The sequence below is a fragment of the Gallus gallus genome, chromosome 1 (assembly GCF_016699485.2).
Source record: "Gallus gallus isolate bGalGal1 chromosome 1, bGalGal1.mat.broiler.GRCg7b, whole genome shotgun sequence".
Classification (NCBI taxonomy): Eukaryota; Metazoa; Chordata; class Aves; order Galliformes; family Phasianidae; genus Gallus; species Gallus gallus.
In genome coordinates this window covers 191474879-191495118 of record NC_052532.1, presented here as the reverse complement: position 1 = coordinate 191495118, position 20240 = coordinate 191474879, and the positions used below count along the sequence as shown (strand labels likewise).

Genomic DNA, 20240 nt, shown 5'->3' with positions numbered 1-20240 from the left:
GTGATGACAAGACTTCTGAAGTAGTTTACGGTAATTTAATTCAGACAACTACAGGAGATGACCTTTAGAAAAAAATATCTTTGAAGTCTTTTTGCATCTGATAGGTTTATTTCCTCTGTCATATTGTCCTATTCTGTCAAAGGACTCATCAGCCTCCTTAAGAACTAAGAATAGATATCTCTGAAGAGATAGTTTGTTTTGTAATAGAACAGATGGCATTCAGTGACAGATATATTTTAACAATACATTCCCAGAAGAGGACACTTCTGTTCCTCTGATAGTACCTGAATGACATACATTAACTATAGCTTCACTAAAATAGATGGATTTATTACTGGTAGTATTAACATACGCTTTCTGGTTCATGCAAAATTGCTTGGTTTATACTCTAAGAAAATATACTGTTGCATATTGTTTTAGTTTTGTAATTCTGATTCTGTTCCATATTCAGAAGCAATTTACTTCTTAACGAAAATTTAACTTAATCTCTGGTTTTAAGGGAGTAATCAGCCATAGTTTGCATGATTCTACCATGTGATATTTCAGGTGGGCAGACAGGACTATGCTTAAACCCCAGAGGACAAATCCATTTAACTCAGATTAGTTTCTAACCACTCTTTGGAAGCAGTATCTCATAAATCTTCAATGTGTCACTAGCCCATCCTACTAACAGGAAAGTTTTTTGTTGCTATTGTTTTAACAAAAAATGAAACAGTTCCAAGACTTATCCTTCAACTGAAAACACATTTTTTTCTATTCTTGTTCTTCCAGAAGTCACATTCTAGTTCCTGCTAAACATAAGCTTGCAGAGTTGGCTCCGATTTTTCATGAGAATGATAGTTTGGCACTCAAGCTCCTGGTTACAGAGAAAGTCTTTATAATGACTGTTTATTTGCATAAATAAACTGCTGTATTTTAAAAATGATGGACTTAAGTCGGTGCTTAGTCTTAGTAATAGAAGTATGATAAGTCGACAGTGTGTTAGTGTTAAGATTTTATATTGCATATAAAAAATCAAGCAGTGAAGTAGTTTAGTTCATTCACTCTCAAAAACTCATTTTCAGTTACACACAGTACATATAAATAATCAGATATCATAGTTCTGCTAAGAGATAATTCAGGAGTCACAGATTTAGTTCAAGAAGACTGATCTTTTGCACACTCACAGGAATATAGAAACATCATCTGAAATGTAGGCAGAGGCTTGGATTTGATCTTGGATGTAATTTGTCAAATTACATCAGTCAAGTCTAGTTACACGTCAAGATTTAATGAAATGTGACCAGCACAGTTAAGTACAATAGCATAATAAAATAACAGAAATGCATTCATTAAGATAGTTGTTTTATGTTGAAATCAGAAAATGCTGCTCTATATTTGGAATCATTTTTACATACAGCATGCTCCTTGCCAAAGAACTTTAACCATCCTAACAGAATATCCAAAGGACACCATCAGAACACTTCTATTGCATTACTGAGGATTTAATTTGTAATTAAATACAGAAAAAGAAAATGTTTGTCTGCAACGTACTGTGACAAATTTGTTCTACAGTCTTATCAACATAAATCACAACTCAGAGACTATATATAGAGTGTGTACTGCTCACATTTAAACATATTTACATGAGTTCAAACTTAGCAGCTTGTAATTGAACAGTCATTACAGACTTCTTGACCAAACTTTTACAAAAGCATTGTTGCTGTATGCTAAAGCCAAAAGCTTAATGAATGTGTGACTGGACATTGATAAATTTAGCAGTGATGAGCACGCCAGCACTACCGGGAGTAGGTGATCTCAGATAACAGCAGCCAGCAAAACACAGTGTTCATTAATTATGCTCCAGAAAAGATTAAGTCTACAAGATTTGCTTGAAAACAGACAATTCCCCATTCCTAGGGGACAAATTATCTGTGAAGATTTGGTCAAATCCTTGATATCTCCTTATATACCTTTTGTTTAGAAAAGAGTACTGAATTTTTAATTATGTATATGTAAAATTATGTGTAATACTCCATCATGTTTTTTTCTGGTTTTTTTTTTTTTTTTTTTTTTTTCCCCTCATAGCAGCACCTTGCAAGCTACAGATGTGATGATTTCCACAGAAGACTAAGCAGTTAGAATGACTCCATGCTGTACTCATTGGTGATAATCCCACCACACAAAACAGAAGAGGTTGATAAATCCATTTGTTTCCAAGTACTGGACTCCCACCAACTCTGTGCTTATCTTAGATTTAATCATTTGATTTGACTCATTGCTTAGAGCAGGGATTCACAAAAGTACTTACAAAAGACAGATCAATTCCTGCTGGGGTTTGCTGGTATTTGTTCACTACTCTTCTTTAAGATGATGCAACTTTAAGCTTATGATTTTGTGCCTCCAGAAAGAGGTGTATAATTTTATCTCAATACAAGAACATTAGTTATTCAAATCCAAGATGTATAAGAAAAGACATCTCAGTGGAAAATAATGCAACCTAGAGATCAATCCTTAAATTATTTTTAGTGGGAGTGGAGGGTGTGGACAGAGGGGAATCAAAAGCTTGTAAATCCCTTAAAACCCCTAAGTCTTATTTTCTTTGAATTAGAGTTAAAGGTCCCATGTTATACAGCTGATTTTCAAATTTTATGCCAAGTGTAGAGTGTTCAAACTCCACAGTTAGATCCTGAGTCGTTACAATTCCTTCAGGGTCAATTTCTTTATAAAAAGAATTGCTTTCTGTAGAAATGCAATCTCTTCCCACAGGCTGCTAAAATTTAAATCTGTAATAGCATCTCTGATATCAAACAAACAAACAAAAAAAGCCCACAAATGCTGTTATAGCTAAATAAGCTGCTTTAACAACAAAATCCTTATGGCATTAAAAATATAATGAACAAACTTGAGTTTTTAAATGATATATAAATAAATATATAAATAAATAAGCACAGAATTTTAGTTACCACTTTTCAAGTTAGATGAGGTTGCAAGACTAAGAAATTGTACAAAATTTCAAGTTTTCACATTCTTACCTTAATTACAGCTTTTCACCAATATCTCAGGAGCAGAGAACAAGCCATTTCTTTGAGCAAAGGGATATATCCAACCTGCAATACACAAAAAAAGAGAAAAAATGAAGAATGACCCATAATTTCCAAAACTATGTTTCTCTTCTATCACTCTGGGATTAGAAAGTAATACTGAAGTTGTGCTCAATGCTAGAAAAAGAAAAGAGTCAAATTATATGTTCTATGAGGAGATTATAGTCACATGAATCATTTAGTGAGTTCTAATCTGAGCAGACAATGCATCATGAATGAAAGCCTATCTTGTGTCACTAATTCAAACAGTTGTTAGCAAGTAATCCTTTTCTTATATCTTTGATTTACACATCAGATCTTCTTACCTGTTTTTCACACTGCGATTTAGTATATATATTTAAAAATATATACTATATTTCACTATAACATGCATGGATATATTTGTACCATGATAAGATCTGCGAGTCCCTGTTCTTTGGCCAAAACATCAAATTACTGTTATATACACTCAGAGGAAAAACCTGGTCCCTATATATATGGATGCATTAAAAATTATATCTTGAAATATGATTGTTCAGTCTTTCTATCTATCTCATTTCCCACCAAGACAGCAAAGATACATCTGAGGGTGGAAATTTAACACACATACACACATATATGTATATACACATATATTTATAAATATATACAAGCATATTTATATATTTAATATGGTGATAGAGAGTGGGACAGCAGAGACAAAAGCCTTCTGATATTATTTCATTTTCACAAACTGTTAAACCACAGAATCATAGAAATGCAGAATCATTTGAGCTGGAGAGGACCCTGGGAGGTCATCCACTCCAAGTTCCCTGCAACGAACAGGGACAAACCATTACAGGAGATGGTATGTATACAGAAAAAGAAAATCTGACACACTCTGTTTCTTGATTACTTTGGAAATTCATATGAATGCAAAGGAAGGTGAAACGTGATTAATTATCTGGCCCATTTCTCTACTGGACAAATATCTTAAACGTAAGTCAATGGGCCCTAGGCCTTCAGAGATGAAGAGGATCATAAACACATCTGCCTACAGACTTAGTTTTAAGATGTATAAGAAAAGCAAATATATCTGAAAGAAATGTTTTCTTCAGTAGGAAAATAAATAAATACCCCCCCCCTCCAGAATCTTTTATTTTCTTCTTCAATCTGTGAATTTATTTGATAAAATTTTACTTGTTTGAAGTTTTTTTTATATGAGTTCTTCATATTTACACTCCATGTGTGAATACTGACTATCACATGCTAAAATACTACCAGTATAATATTGTATATCTGTACATCCTCTTTTATGAGTGTGTTGGACTTCCTATAAGCACCTACATGGTTACTGGCTTGAATTCTTTTATTCATTACTAAAAAGATGCAATGAAGCATTTAGAAAACCGTGTAAACAAGAAAACCAATTTCATGAAAAGTATTTGTTTTGTCCTAATGCAAATCGTAGGTAGGAGCAAGGACATGAACACACACGTATGAATGTGATGAAGTTATAATGATTTAATGAGTTACATCTTATCAGCTGAGTTGTTTTGAATTACTGTTTGCATGATTTTGAGCTCTCATCTCTTTACAGGTTAATGAAAAACTTCACATTTAAAACAAGTTAATTTAAATAAAATATCTTATCTTTGCATTCAGTATGGCTCCAGCTGAACATACTGGTAGTTAGGAAGCTTAGCTAAGAGGAAGATGCATTTTATTAAGCTAAAGTGACTGAGCTCTGTATCCAAAGGAAATAATCACACTTTTCTTCATCACTGATTTCAGTGAATCTACTCTGGTTTCCATCTGAATGAAGGAATCAGATTAATGTGACCCACAAATCTAGGGGGTATTCTTTCTTTATTTTCTACATTTACGTATCTCTCTAATTTCTGTTACTGTGTCAGTATTGTTTCTTTTGACTTGCTCTTACTTCCTTTTCACACTGCCCACACTACATGGCAGTTCTTTAGTTTAATGTTAATGACTGAAAACCTCTGAAGTCTAACTAGTAAAATGGGCGCTTGCAATTTAGAAGCACTTTAGAGAGTTCTCTAAGTTCTATAATTCAGAGAAAAATCAATTTCTTGCCCTGGGTTTGCAGTTGAAAAAGATGAAAAATTACATGAAGATTCCAGTCACACAGTATATATGAGTTTAAGGAGGGATGAACCATTATATATATATATATACATATATAAAGCAAGCATACCATAATAACCTCATTTTCATTAAAAAAAGATAAAAATAAAAATAAATATATCCTACATTTGGTGCTGAATTTAAATACTCAGAAAAAGTACTTAAAAGAAGCTTATAAACAGGAAGAGAGATTTTTTAGACTCTCTGATAGGACAAAGGGGAATGGTTTTAACTATAAGAGAAGAGATTTAGATTAGATGTTAGTAAGAAATTATTTACTCAGAAGATGGTGCGGCCCTGGCACTGCTGCCCAGAGAAGCTGTGGGTTCCCCATCCCTGGAAGAGCTCAATGTTGGGCTCAAGACAGGGCCCTGGGCAGCCTGATGATGGGTATGTCCCTGTTGGAGCAGCTGGAACTGCTCTGCTCTGACATGGGGCAGTGCTGGGAGCTGCTCATAGTGGCCACCCCTGCAGACCTCCTGTTATCAAAAGCTCACCAGGTAAACCCAATACAACGGATGACTTACCTCACATGGACACAGGGGAAAAATCCCATCTTCACATTTTCTGGCCTATGACTTTATATCACCATGATTCTGTGTTTGGAAATCTTCAACTAAGGTTTCTGACAAGTTTGTTTTAGAATACAGGGCAAATTGCTTTCAACTGTATTTCAAGTTCTTTACTCATTAGCCTAAGTTATATAGGAAAATTAATCTAGCCAACTATGAGTCTGGAAGACACTGTGTCTATTCTGTGCCATTTTTATGAAATTGGACAAATGGCCAATACCAGAGTGCTTGTGAGAAGTAGTTTTTCCTGATCTGCTTTAGTTAGTTTATTTATATTTTGTAATTCTTTTGTGGAAATTGAGTCGAGCTTATATCTCTAGGGAGTAGATTTCTCTTGCTAAGCCATATGTTGAAGCTACAGCTTCTCTATTTTTTCTGTTAGCTCTTCTTTGATGTTTTCAGATTCATATTTATATTTAAAAAAATAAAATAAAATAAAATAAGTGGACCACTCTAGACTATCCAACATGCTTTTTCTCATAATAAAGATTTAAAATGATAATAGCTTCTTATCTGATTGTTTTGCAAACTGAAATAATTTCTTTATTAAACTTTTCCAATTTAGTTTTCTTTGTATTCAAATTAACATTTGCTGTTGCATTGCAGTTCTCCATCTTATTCTACTCTTGCTGATCCAGTTTAGTCACAATCATTAGCAGATAAACACCATTACAGATGCTTCTATAATCAACTCAGCAGTGAAGCTGAAAATGTAGGTCAATTTTTTTTCAGTGAAAAGTGAATCAAATTTCTTTCTGATGATGTGGATATGATATGGAAAAAAAAAAAACAAACTCTACTTCATACCTTGGTAAACTTTGATAGACTCCTAAATCTTGACCACGATTAATAACCAGTAGCGTGAAATCAGATTTCTGCATGCTGCAACTACTAATAAATGTGCATACAGCTAATGCCTTATTTCAGGTTGGGGGTTATCAACTCTAAAAAACACAATTACGGCTCTGTACTCCAGCTTCTCTCATCTCTATGCAAGTGTGACCAGCCGGAAATGTGAGGACAAAAATTAGCCCCATGAGTTTATCTTATGGGGGAATTACATAAGTAAATGAATATCACTGAAAACACGGATTAAAAGAATCCTAAATAAGGTGTTATAAATCCCCTGCTCTCCTGTGCAGTTTCAGAAGGCTCTTTTATACTCTTACTCTCAATATCTTAGCAAAAAAAAATATCCCTACGAGACCACTATGTATCCAGACATGAAATCACTATCTAGGGTTTACAGTGCTTTATGAAGGGCATGAGAATAGATTTTGGATTTTGTTAATTTCTTTTTTAATGCTATTATCTTGCCAAACAGCTTGGCAAGTTGTACTCTGCCTTACACTTGCAGTCTTTTAATCCTCAGTCAACCCCACAGGAACAGACACATTTGAAACCTTAGCTATTACTCAAAAGGAAGACTGATTATACAATCAGAATTACTGATAGGTCTGAAGGTGTCTAGCTTCTGGGGCAATCTTTTGGTCAGGAAGGGTGCTTTTTCTCCTATTACTACCCTCAGTGATGGTGAGGTGTTAGGCAAATAAGAAAATATCAACGTACTTCAGCTTCTTCCTTCACAAAATGGGCATAAGGTAATCTCCCATATCTTCCGTGCTGTTCTTTGAGGTCTTCTGATGAAAAGTGCTAAAATAAGCACTATGTATTATTCATATGTTAATTCTCTCTGGCATATTGCTTTCAGTAAACTTAATTTAAGTGCACTGGGAAATCAACATCAAAGAAATGCAGAGTTACACAGAGTGAATACAGTCAGCAGTGGAACAGGCCAGGCCTGACACAGCTCTAAGAATCAAATGCAAGCTGAGCATAGAAACTCTAATCTCCTTAAGACCAGGAAAAACAAATAACTAACTAAATAAAAGGTCCCACAAAACTTTCTGACTTTTCTACAATTGGCATGACAGTCTTATAAGATTCAGTAGAGAATTAGACCCTCATCATAAAATTCTATAGGGCAGTTTAAAATAGTTAGGGAGAAAATTTAATTAAGAAAGTGATGCTCTGGGACAAAATCATAAGTGGCTAAGATTCCCTGGGTTTCTTGGGTCTTTGCATTTTGTTTTGGTTTGGTTATTTTTAATGGTAAAATCATTCTTAGACAATTTTGAGATCCTGATATTGCTTTCAGTCAGAGGAGATTTATATTGCATATGAGGAAAAAGGTTTTAACAGTAAGGGCAGTGATGCACTGGCATAGATTGCCCAGAAATGTGGTGGCTGCCTCACCCCTGGAGACATTCAAGGTCAGGCTGGATGGAGCTCTGAGCACCTGCCAGAGTCGCGGGTGTCTCTGTTCATTGCGGAGGAGTTGAAGTAGATGGCCTTTTAATGGTCCCTTCCAAATCAAACAATTCTATGACTACTATTTCTACGAAATATCTTGAGTATGACACTCAAACATTGACTAATACAAAATCTCTGGTCGCTTCTGAGGTTGTGGTATAAGCTATCAGCCCAAAATTTTGAAGTAACTCTTTCTTATTCATTCCATAGGGCATTTCTTTACCGAATGACACTTATTTAACAATCATCTACAAATTAAATATATACACATATGTAGCAATATTTGTTACCTTTTACTCATTTCTCTCCTTCATTTTGAAAGACTGTTTTCATATGTTCATATAAAATGAAACATGCTGCAGAAATTTACTTTGAACTCTGAGGGCAAAAGGGAGATTTTATTCAGCAGCAGCAAGATCTTCCCAAAAAGCTTTATAGCACAAATTCCTAAAATGAACCTTGAAGCCTAAACTCTCAATTTGGTAAGCAAAGGAAGTATGTGTGTGCTAAGGGAAACAATTCATTTTAATTTTGTCAGCAAAATTGTTACAGTAAAGGCCTAAGCAACACTTCATCTACCTGTCACTTCTCTTGAAAGGGCAGATTACTTTTTCCTCAATCTTGGCACATCCAATTAAGGTAGACTTACAAGCCAGGCAGGTGTAAAGTGCAAGCCAGCACTTGTTCACATTAGCAATTATCAATGGAAAAAATACATAAGTACCGAGGCTTGGCACAACAGTTGCCCTGGCAACCGTTAGCACTCAGAGTCTCAGCAGAGACTAACATGACAGTTTGACATTTTTTCCCATAAAAAGATGATTGCATTCTCCCTTTCTCTCTCTGTTTTTCCCTTCCCCTCTTTTTGTGCTGTTTTTCCAAAGCTCTCAGCTATGACCCTGCCTTGTTTAACTCTAGCTGCTCAGATATGAGGTGCAGGGCTCTGGATTGAACTCCTCTGTTTTGCCAGCCATTAGCACATCCTCTATAGAAACCATGTGTTTACTGCTTATCTGGCCAAATGTGAAAAGGAGAAGGGAAATGTGGATAAGCTGCATTAGTGCTACTGACTTTAGGCAATCAGAGATCAGCTTGTCGGGACAAGTTCATTCCGTGTTATCTTTTTTCATGCTGATAGTCTGCAATTGAGTAGGAAACACAAGTCATTTACAGCAGCTTGCCTTGAAATACTGCGCTCTCTTGCTTCTTCTTGAACCAATTGTCTCCTTATTCACTAAATTCTCAGATAGGAAAAGAAAGTCAGCCAGAAGAAAAGGGTATGTACTTCATGTGCAGAGGAAAAATTCAAAGTCATCAAGAGACCCAAGTTCCACCAAAGAACTCAGTCCAAGATAGCTCTGAAGAAAGTATGATTTCAAAACATCCCCAATCATAGAATCATAGAATCATTAAAGTAGGAAAGGACCACCAAGAATATCTAGTCGAACCATCAGCTCATCTCCACCACGCCCACTAAACGCGTCCCTCAGTGCCACATCTTCACAGTTCTTGAATGCTTCCAGGGACAGTGATTCCACCACCTCCCTGGGCAGCCTTTTCCAATTCTCACCACTCTTTCTGAGAAGAGCTTTTTCCCAATTTCCAACCTGAACAATCCCTGACACAACTTAAGGCCATTATCTCTCATCCTATCACTGTTACCTGTGAGAAGAAGCCCACCTCCACTGCACCACAACCTCCTTTCTGGGTTGTAGAGAGTGATAAGATCTCCTCTCAGCCTCCTCCAGACTGAACAATCCCAGTTCCCTCAGCCAGTTCCCAAATGTTTAGTGTTCCAGACCATCCTTGTTCATCCCATCCTTGAAGAGAGAAGAACTTGAAGGAAGCCCAACATAATTTTATGCTGTACAGTCGTAGTGGTCTCAGTTGTTTGAACATCTTAACTGAATTAGCTGCCAGGGCTATTATTTCTATTTGGCATTTTTATATCAAGCAGATTTAAAGAGTAATACACCTTCATTAACATTTTGTTGATTAGTGACAGTTGAAGTCTGCCTAGTTTTCCTTTTTCTGTTTCTCAGGAGTCATTTCCTTCTGGCACTAATGTCCCTTTTTCTGCACAGTCTTTAACATGCATTGTTTTCATTCAGTCTTATACGCTCTTTAATTTTGTTAATATCTTCCAATTTTTAAAAAGTTAAAATGTTAAAGTTCTATATCTCATTTAGTTTTGGGTGCTTTACTTTCTTCCTTCTTTCTCTCCTAATGTATATCATTCCTGTCCTTTTGTTCATTGTGTTCTTACTTTCAGCCAGCTCCAAATGAATGAAAAGAAAGAAAGGCTAGGGGAAAATTATCACATTTTCTGGGCAGAAGAAAGCATTTTGGAAGCTGGGTATACAAGAGAAGTTTTCATAGTGAAACTGAGCTGATACTCTAAACCTTACTCATAAATTCCAGATAAGCTGAACAGAAAGACATGCATAAAATCAAAGTAAACAAATCCCAGTGTTTAGAAAAGAATTCTGCATTTGCTTATTATTGCATATGCTGCACCCTCAGACCTCACAGATTTCAAAAGAGTAGGCTTTAGCTATGGTATAACATTGACCTGAAAACTCAAGATGCAGAGCCAAATCCTACTGCCTATATTGCTGTGATCTGTTCCCATGGGCAAACAGAATCCATGGTGTAACTTTAATTCCGTCAGCAAGATGAAGGTGTAATAAATAAAAGTAATAAACATTTTACAACATTAAACAAACTTCCACTGCTAGTCAATGTGACAGTTTTGACTAGCACTACATCTACTAGAATGTTTCTAATCATGAACAAGAAACAAAATCATACTTCCTCCAGTACAGTTGCATCCATTGGATGAGTGAACCAATAAGCATTATTACTACTTTCAGGTTTTGGGACTAACAGAAACTTGTTCTTTTTTCCACTATTCTGTGCAATCTCTTCTACAACAACATAATTTAATTTAAAAATCATGATGCTATAAGTGCTTGAGAAGCAGTTACAGCTATTCAGTCAGAGAAAGGTCATGTTAACATAAATATTGAAAAGAATGATAATTAGGCAAGGAAAACAGCAAAACACATTAAGAAGAAATGAGGCAATTTTTAAATGTTAACATCTCAATTCAGAAATGTTTACACTACATTTAATGGTTCCATTTTCAATGAACATTCCAATAAAAATAAAATACTGAGCAAAATTATGGAAGACAATTACAGTAAAAATGACACTGTATACATTTTACCATTCTGAGAGTAAATGAATTGTCTAAACCTTGTTAAACACAACAGAATTCAAATAGTCCAAGCATGACATCCTGCAGAATGTAGCAAAGTACTCTCTTATTAGAGTCAAGCGCTTAATCTTCTGGATATGGTTCAAAAATTGAAATTCTGAATGTTTGAGATAGTTGCAAAATATTTAATCATCTGTAAATTATCCAGCTGATATCAGTGCACACTGATAAAAGTATGGATGTCACTGCAATGCCAGTGATTTCATGGCCTGTGACATGTTGTGACTTCTCTTACAGTGATGCTTTCTACACACTCTGGGGGATGGCTTTAACATAATCAAAATATAATATAAAACAAAAAACAAAACAGAAGAGACTTCAGGGATAGTAGAGCTTTAAATGTGTATAAGGTATCTCAACAAAAATGTGTGACTGTGGCTTTCATTCCCAGGGGACACCCTGTCCTGTCCTCAACCAGCATATCTGAAAACAGCATAATGCCAGAAGACATTAGGCTGGGCATCACAACAAAAACGTGAGAAAGTCGTTTACCAGTGTTGTAAGCAGAATTGTCGTGATTTTAGTAAGGAAAAGCCTGGATATCAGAAAGTCAAGCTACTCCTAACACTTCTTACCACCTTTTTTTTCCCCTTTTCAGAATTTTAATCAAAAAAGAGAACAACAAAAGGAGCACAAAAACACATTCAACCTTTGTGAAATGACAGCAGCAGCAATGATAAAAGCCATAGCTATGGTTCATTTTTTCTGTTCTTTGGTACAAATACAGTTATTTACCCAGGATCTATCGATGTTGGGTAAGACTTTGGAATACCTAAAGGGTCAAGTGCAATGACTTCTGTATGTAGCTTATTAAGTTACAAACAAAAACAAATCTGGGTATTTGATCAAACAGTTATTCATAGCATAGTACCTTCCTGCAGAAACTTGGCTAAAGTGTATTTATAGAATGATTGAATCACAGAATTGTTTGAGTTGGAAGGGACCCCTAAAGGTCATCCAGTCCAGTTCCCCTGCAATGAACAGGGACACCTACAGTTCCATCAGGTACTCAGAGCCACATCCAGCCTGACCTTGGCTGAGGTTAGAAGGGACCTTTAGAGGTCATCTCATCCAACCCCTGTGCTCCAACAGTGGCACTTAGAGGAGGGAAGGGAAGGGTGATGGAAAGGGGGAAGGAAAAGTGGAAGGTAAGGGAAAAAGAAAGGGGAAGGAAAGGGGGAAGAAAAGGGAAGGAAAAAGGAAATAATTCCTTGATAACATAAAGAAAGAATGCAAAAAATATTCCCCACAGTATTTTGGGCTCTTTAAACCTGAGAGGGATACCACAGCCTACTAAACCAGTCCTGTGTTTTGCTTTTAGCTTAGGGAGGTCTGCCAGCAGTTTCACTCACAATTTTCTGATGTGATTTAATCCTTTGCTTCTTGCTCTTTGCTCTGTTCCCATCAGGCCAAAAAAGAAAAGAAAGAAGGAAAGAAAGAAGGAAAGAAGGAAAGAAGGAAGGAAAGAAGGAAAGAAGGAAAGAAGGAAAGAAAGAAAGGAAGAAAGGAAGAAAGGAAGAAAGGAAGAAAGGAAGAAAGGAAGAAAAAGAAAGAAAGAAAGAAAGAAAAAGAAAGAAAGAAAGAAAGAAAGAAAGAAAGAAAGAAAGAAAGAAAGAAAGAAAGAAAGAAAGAAAGAAAGAAAGAAAGAAAGAAAGAAAGAAAGAAAGAAAGAAAGAAAGAAAGAAAGAAAGAAAGAAATATTCCTTTTCTCTTTGAAAGTCTCTTCTGCAGGTTTGGAAATGATTATCCTGTCTTCTTTCAGCCTTCTGGTCTCTAGACTAAACAGTCTCAACTCTTCCAGAGATTACACTGAATTCATAAGGTCTACTTGCCTTTTTTTTTGAATTTGAACCAACTCAACAGATTCATAATGGTACCAAGTCAACCCAACAAAGTCTTTACAATACAAATATGCCTTATACACTATGTGTTGATTCTTGCACAGGAAATTCCTGTTGACTAACACTATTAAAAATAGCAAGGAACAAATTGCATGAGCTGACAACAGTAACAATTGCTGGTGGTTTACCATATCTAACGCGTGAGTCAGAAGTATTTGTATTACTTATGAGAGGTCAGTCCTTTGGGTGCTATCATTTCTTAACATAAAACATTTGCTGGCCCATATATATGTGATTTTCAAACAAGTAAACAAATTTCCTTGTTTGTGTTCAACTATTCCTGGGATCTTGTCAATGGAATATAGCTCTCTCTTGACATCCAAGGATGGAGTGATGATATGGACTGTTAAAATCTTAACTTTTAAGCTTATTTTCAAATCAGGATTTGGTGTTTATGCCAACCATTTAATATGGGGAAGCAGCCTTTTTCCAAGGGGATTGACTGTGCACACAACAACTTAAATCTGTGAAAACGAATCAACCGAGTCAGCTGCCGATGACTGCAAAAATGTCCTGGATGCCATTTGCTGTTACCTTTTCAAGCAAAAGCTTGAAATTAGGAGAATTATAGCAAAACTGTCATTGAAGACAGATCAACTGCCTGGAATTTGCAACGCAAACCTATTCTTATCCCTTATGCAAGAGAAAGATAAGTAAAAATATAATAAAATTAACAGCCAAAAGATTTTTTTTCCCAGTTGCAGGCTCATCTTATTTATTGTTGATATTTATATACGTATATATTTAAAAGCTTAAATCATTTGTTAGCTGTGCATCAAGCTAACCCATATAAATGCCAGTTTTATTGCAGCTGTTATGGCTTTTAATATTATTTATTATTACTCTCCTAACACCTAGAAAGTAGTATGAAGCTTTAGGGCCTCATTGTGCATCTCTGTACAAGCAGTGAGACAAAGGCGACTGTTGCCCTAGGGGGCTCACAGCATAGGATTTTGTAAGGACAGAGTGGCTAGACAAACATCAAAAGGGACAGATAGAGGGTGACAAGGTGATTCAGAAGTCAATATTATTACTTGAAGAAGCAGAGATAGGTGTGTCACTGCAGAATGCTGTACAGGGTTAGCTCTGTCTACTTCTTTGTGCTTTGTGTCACACCTGTTTGTTGCTTTATGGATTCTCATAAAGCCTCATCCTGTGAAAGGCTCATTGTGGGCTCATCATGACATCTGTACAGAGTCAGTGGTGGAAGGAGGGCACATTACCTCCAATAAAGACAAGCTGTGGATTTACCCAGCATCACAAGGGAGTGACTTTTGCACAGTCAGAGGAAAGCACTGATATAAATAACTTAGTGAAAAATTAGTGGCATCTGTCTTGTGCTGTGAAAATCTATTGCTTAAATGAAAAAAAAAAATAAAAAATCTGAAAAGGACTAGAAAACTTCCACAGCCTTAAAAGGTCAAAAGAAAAAAATAATACTAATGGAAAAAAGAGAAATGTCTATCTGGTTAACAAATGCAACCTGGAAAGTCAAAAACTGTAATGGAAACATCTTGTAGAAAATCCTTATCATCTGCTCCATGTTTTTTCACACTGTGGAAGATCTAGGTTGAATTCCTTTTTTCAGTTTGCTGTGACATAAAGGAGATGATTTATCAGCTGTTGTTGACCTGTCTGAGTTTTTGTAGGTCAAACGTAGCATTCTGGTTTCCAATAGCTTTCAGAGAAATGTGCATCCCTGTTTCATAGTTTCTTATGCAAAGTCCAGTTCTGTGGCAGATCCATTCACTGGTGGTCAACATTTTATTCAGAAGGATTATGCTATGCCAGTGCACATTTCCAAATGATCTATTTTCTAAATAAGCTATCCAAGGGTCTGAGATCAGCTGAAGAAGTTTCAGGAGTAGCTGATGGGCAGAAAAGTATAATGCATGTGGTAAGGTTTGTGTTCTCAGTGGAGGGCTCTTAGCTACACAATTTAATCTATTTCCTCACCAGAGAGGATTCTAATTCAACAAAACAACAAAACATTTACTAAGATGCTGTTCAATTACAGCCATGGTATGGTAACTTTTAGGATCCATTATTTAGGTAATCTGTTCAATGAGAGAGAAGACAACCCAAAACAGCAGACCACTGAGACTGAACACAGGAGTGAATAAACTTAAAAAACTGTCTGTGGCACTGAAGGCTAATCTTGGCAAAATAGCATATACTATGGATAGAATCAGTACTGTTTATTGTTGTTCTCCCTCTCTCTCTCTGTTTTTTTTTTTTTTTTTTTTTTTTTTTTTTTTTTTTTTTTTTTATACCCCAGCAGGAAAAGTTTGGTCAACATTTGATGCTACAGAGGCTTTTGGGATGTTCTTTCCAACTGATCATGCTTCCTCTAGAAGCCAAATGTACACAGGATGCTAAGACATGCATCTTATTTTCACAGAATCATCATAGCATCATAGAATGGCCTGGGTTGAAAAGGACCATAATGATCAGCTAGTTTCAACCCCCCTGCTATGTGCAGGGTCACCAACTACTAGACCAGTCTGCCCAGAGCCACATCCAGCCTGGCCTTGAATGCCTCCAGGGATGGGGCATCCACAACCTCCTTGGGTAAGTTGTTCCAGTGCGTCACCACCCACTGCGTGAAAAAACTTCTTCCTAATATCCAACCTAAACCTCCCCTGTCCCAGTTTAAAACCATTCCCCCTTGTCCTATCACTATCCACCCTTGTAAACAGCCTCTCCCCTTCCTGTTTATACACTCCCTTCAAGTACTGGAAGGCCACAATGAGGTCTCCCCGGAGCCTTATCCTCTCCAAACTAAACAAGCCCAGTTCCCTCAACCTTTCCTCATAGGACAGGTGCTCCAGCCCTCTGATCATCTTTGTGGCCCTCCCGTGGACCCGCTCCAAGATCTCCACGTCCTTCCTGTACTGGGAGCCCCAGGCCTGGACGCAGTAGTCCAGATGGGGCCTCACAAGAGCTGAGTAGAGGGGCACAACCACCTCCCTCTCCCTGCTGGCCACACCTTTTTTAATGCAGCCCAGAACATAGTTGGCCTTCCAGGCTGCAAGCGCATACTGCTGGCTCATGTCCAGCTTCACATCTACCAGGACCAAGTCCTTCTCCACAGGGCTGCTCTCAAAGAGATCTTCCTGCAGTTTGTATAAATACCTGGGATTGCCCCGACCCAAGCGCAGCACCCTGCACTTGGTCTTATTGAACCTCATTAGGTTTTCATGGGCTCACTTCTCCAGCCTGTCCAGGTCCCTCTGGATGGTTTCCCTTCCTTCCAGTGTATCGACTGCACCACTCAGCTTGGTGTCATGTGCAAACTTGCTGAGGGTGCACTCAATGCCATCATCTGTCATTGATAAAGATGTTGAAGAGCATCGGTCCCAAGACCCACCCCTGAGGGACACCGCTTGTGACTGGCCTCCATCCTGACACAGACCCATTGATCACAACCCTTTGGCTGCATCCAGCCAGCCAATTCCTAATCCACTGAACAATCCATCCTTCAGATCCACATCTCTCCAATTTAGAGAGAAGGATGTGGTGAGGGACCACGACAAAGGCCTTGCAGAAATCCAGGTAGATGACATCCACCGCCCTTCTCCCATCCACCAAAGCCGTCACTCCATTGTAGAAGGCCACCAGATTGGTCAGGCACAATCTGCCCTTGGTGAAGCCACGGTGGCTGTTTTGGATCACCTCTTTATCCTGTATGTGCCTTAACATAGCTTTTGGGAGGATCTGCTCCATGATCTTCCCAGGCACAGAGGTGAGGCTCACTGGCCTGTAGTTCCCCAGATCCTCCCTTTTCCCTTTCTTAAAAATAGGAGTAACGTTTCCCTTTTTCCAGTCACCGGGGACTTCACCTGACAGTCATGATTTTTCAAATATGATGGAGAGTGGCTCGGCAACCATTCATACGGATGCTTAGCATATTGAAATATGTACCTCTGTAGAGCTGAGAGAGATAAAGCTGTAGAGAATCACAGAATATCAGAATCAAAAAATGACTGAGATTGGAAGGGATCTCTGAGTTCATCTGACCCAATCCCTGCTCCAGCAGGGACACTCTGAACAGGGTGCTTAGCACTGTGTCTGGGTGGCTTTTGGAGATCTCCAAGGAGGAGTCTCCACAACCTCCCTGGGTAACCTGTTCCAGTGCTTCCTGGTGTTTGTAAGTATATTATCATTTGATTTTGCTTAAATCAAAAGAACCCATGTTGCTTTGAAAATGGTACATGAAATTCACCTGCACACGCAGATACCCAAATTCATTTGCCTATGTGCAACATTTATGTATAGATAGGACACCTAAGATCTCATATATAGTGGAGATTAAGGAAACACATTTTGAGGAGATGGCATTCATCTCCTTTTAAAGCATAGTCCAAAGTGTGCCAGCAGGATAAAGCTGAATATTTCAGTGCTCAATTTGGTTGCTACAACGTAGGAACCTAGAAGCTATCTGCAAGGCTTGAGGCTATCCCACTTGACTACAAGCCACTCCTGAAGAGTGCAGATCTCCCACACACCCTGTGACAGGCAAGTGGTTTCAATGTCAGAAACGGTATTTATACCTGCACTTAGATAACTAAACTATGTATCATCTATTCTATTAACTGCCTCTCCATTGACTGAAATGATAACCTAAATATCTATAGTACAGGTAGACTCTTATCTGCAGAAATCGAATGGATGCTTGAAAGCAGCTGGCTGAATCTGAATGACTCTAAGAGATAAGAAGAAACTGCTTTAGTTTGTTATTGGAAAAGAACCTTTACTAGAATGAAATGGGACAGCTATTTACTAGCTGAACAGTTGAACAACTATTGTAACTAAGAGATAAAACAGAAATTAAAATTATGCCACTGAAATGCAAAAGGTAGATAGATAATGGTGATACCAGTGAATGACCTCACAGCACAGTCATTAATGCTTTAATCTTAGTGTCTTGGGATACTTAAAATAAAGCCTCAGCCACTAGGATCAGAAACAACAATTTATGCAAAGGTAAATGAAAATCGTAAATGGTAATTAATGACGCACAAATTATTGGATGCTATCTAGAGTAATGGTTACTTGGAACGCGCTTGCTGTGACCATGACAATAATTGACTTGCAGAGGAACATAGCAGAAAAGCTCCTTGGGATGACAAGAGGAATCAACTCCCTGAATCCCAAGCCATCCAAGGCTTGGCTGTCATCTGAATGTCTAAGTTTATCTAGAAAGGCACCTTTTCAGAAAACATGCATATTTCAGGATTTTTATCCCCTCAGCACATAGCTGAATTATTCCAAACTATAGAGAAGTTGTAGGTAGCTAGTGTAGCCTGAGTGCCTGATATTTTTAGTGTTGCAAGATTACCTTAAATTGACATCTTGGATGTAGTTTTGTTTTTGCTTAGAACATTTAACTTAGGGCTGGATCTTCTTTTCAAAGAATATTGAGCATGAGATCACCTCTGAAGATTTATGTGTCTGTTCCTTTGTACTCCAGTTCTTCGTCTGTCCACTATGGATAATCTGTCAGATACGAATGTCTGTACCTCTCAGTGTTTTTGTAATGGATGAAGACATTTCTAACAGTATAAAGACTAGGGTAAAGGAGACTACCCAATTTTTTTATACCCCAGCAGGAAAAGTTTGGTCAACATTTGATGCTACAGAGGCTTTTGGGATGTTCTTTCCAACTGATCATGCTTCCTCTAGAAGCCAAATGTACACAGGATGCTAAGACATGCATCTTATTTTCACAGAATCATCATAGAATCATACCACAATTTGGAGGCAAATTAGACAGCCAGTGTCACAAATGAATATGAAAATCCATTCAAATATCAAAATAGAGCATGTTTTAATCTGCAATGTTATTTGGTTTTGCTGGCTGTGGTATGAGACAGAGTTCTGCCCTAATTTATTCTCATCATCTTGGCTTTTTCTTGTGCAGTCTGTTTTTCTTCCTGCAAAATCCCAGAAAAAAAAAAAAAAAAATCAGTGCATTTAAACTATACTGCACAGCTAATCCACTTGAATTGCTGTCATTTTTACTAATTTTTTCCCCTTAATTCTGGGTCATCTGCCATTTCTAAGCATCTGAGAGAGACTGGAAGGGAAGGAATATTGTATATTCGAAGACCGTGTTCATAGCATATTTAGAGATTCATGTTATCTTGTAACTGTAATGGAGGAGTTCTGTTACTGGCTCTCTTTAGTTCTCCATGTCCATAGTGAGTCTTACAGATCTTTGCCAAAGGACTTTCCTATTTTCTCCTTCCTTAGAACTACAGTCTAATCCATCTGGGATCTGGTACTTAGTCAGTTTTTTAATTGTTCTAATTAACTTGTCATCTGATCTTGGACAGTGTGAGATCTTTTTAACATCTTCATTTTCCACCAGAAAAATCTGCTCTTCTCTGAAATGTGTTACCATAATTTCTCTCTTTTTTTGTGAACACTGATAAATGGTGTAGCATCTCAGTGACATCAAGCTAAATTTTAACTGTGTCCTTCAGAAGTGAATAGGTCAGAACAAGATTTTTTGGTGTGTGGCTGACAAATGCCATACCTCATAGAGATGCCATTCTTCTAGTTATCATCTGGAAATGCTAAGAACACACATATTTTTCTAATGCATATATATATATGAATATATATGAGGGCTGCTCCAAAAGTAATGCCTCCTATTTTATTATGTCAACCCATGACATCTGAGACGGATGTTTATAGTGTGACAGTAGAGGTCACACTATATTCACACCAATATCACATTACATTTTGTTACTGTGTGACAGATTGCAGAAAAGAAGCCTGACAAAATGAGGTCTGACATGGAAATACTAATGAAGAAAAGGCATGGAACTGAATTCCTCCATGAGAAAAAAAAAAAAATACCCATCGATATTCATCAATATTTGCTGAACATTTAGGGAAACCAGAGAGTGGATGTGAACACAGTGATGTTGTGGGTGGTGCATTTCAGCAGTGACAACACTGTCACCTCTGCTGG

General features: G+C 37.3%; 1 long non-coding RNA gene across 1 annotated transcript in view; it reads right to left on the bottom strand.

Annotated features, from left to right (window-relative positions):
• Positions 1-2059: 2059 nt before the first annotated feature.
• Positions 2060-20240, bottom strand: part of LOC112531597 — a 213905-nt gene continuing 195724 nt past the window's right edge. Inside the window, exon 3 of the long non-coding RNA XR_005839475.2 lies at positions 2060-3089. This is a non-coding gene — a long non-coding RNA (uncharacterized LOC112531597). The remainder of the gene's footprint in view (positions 3090-20240) is intronic.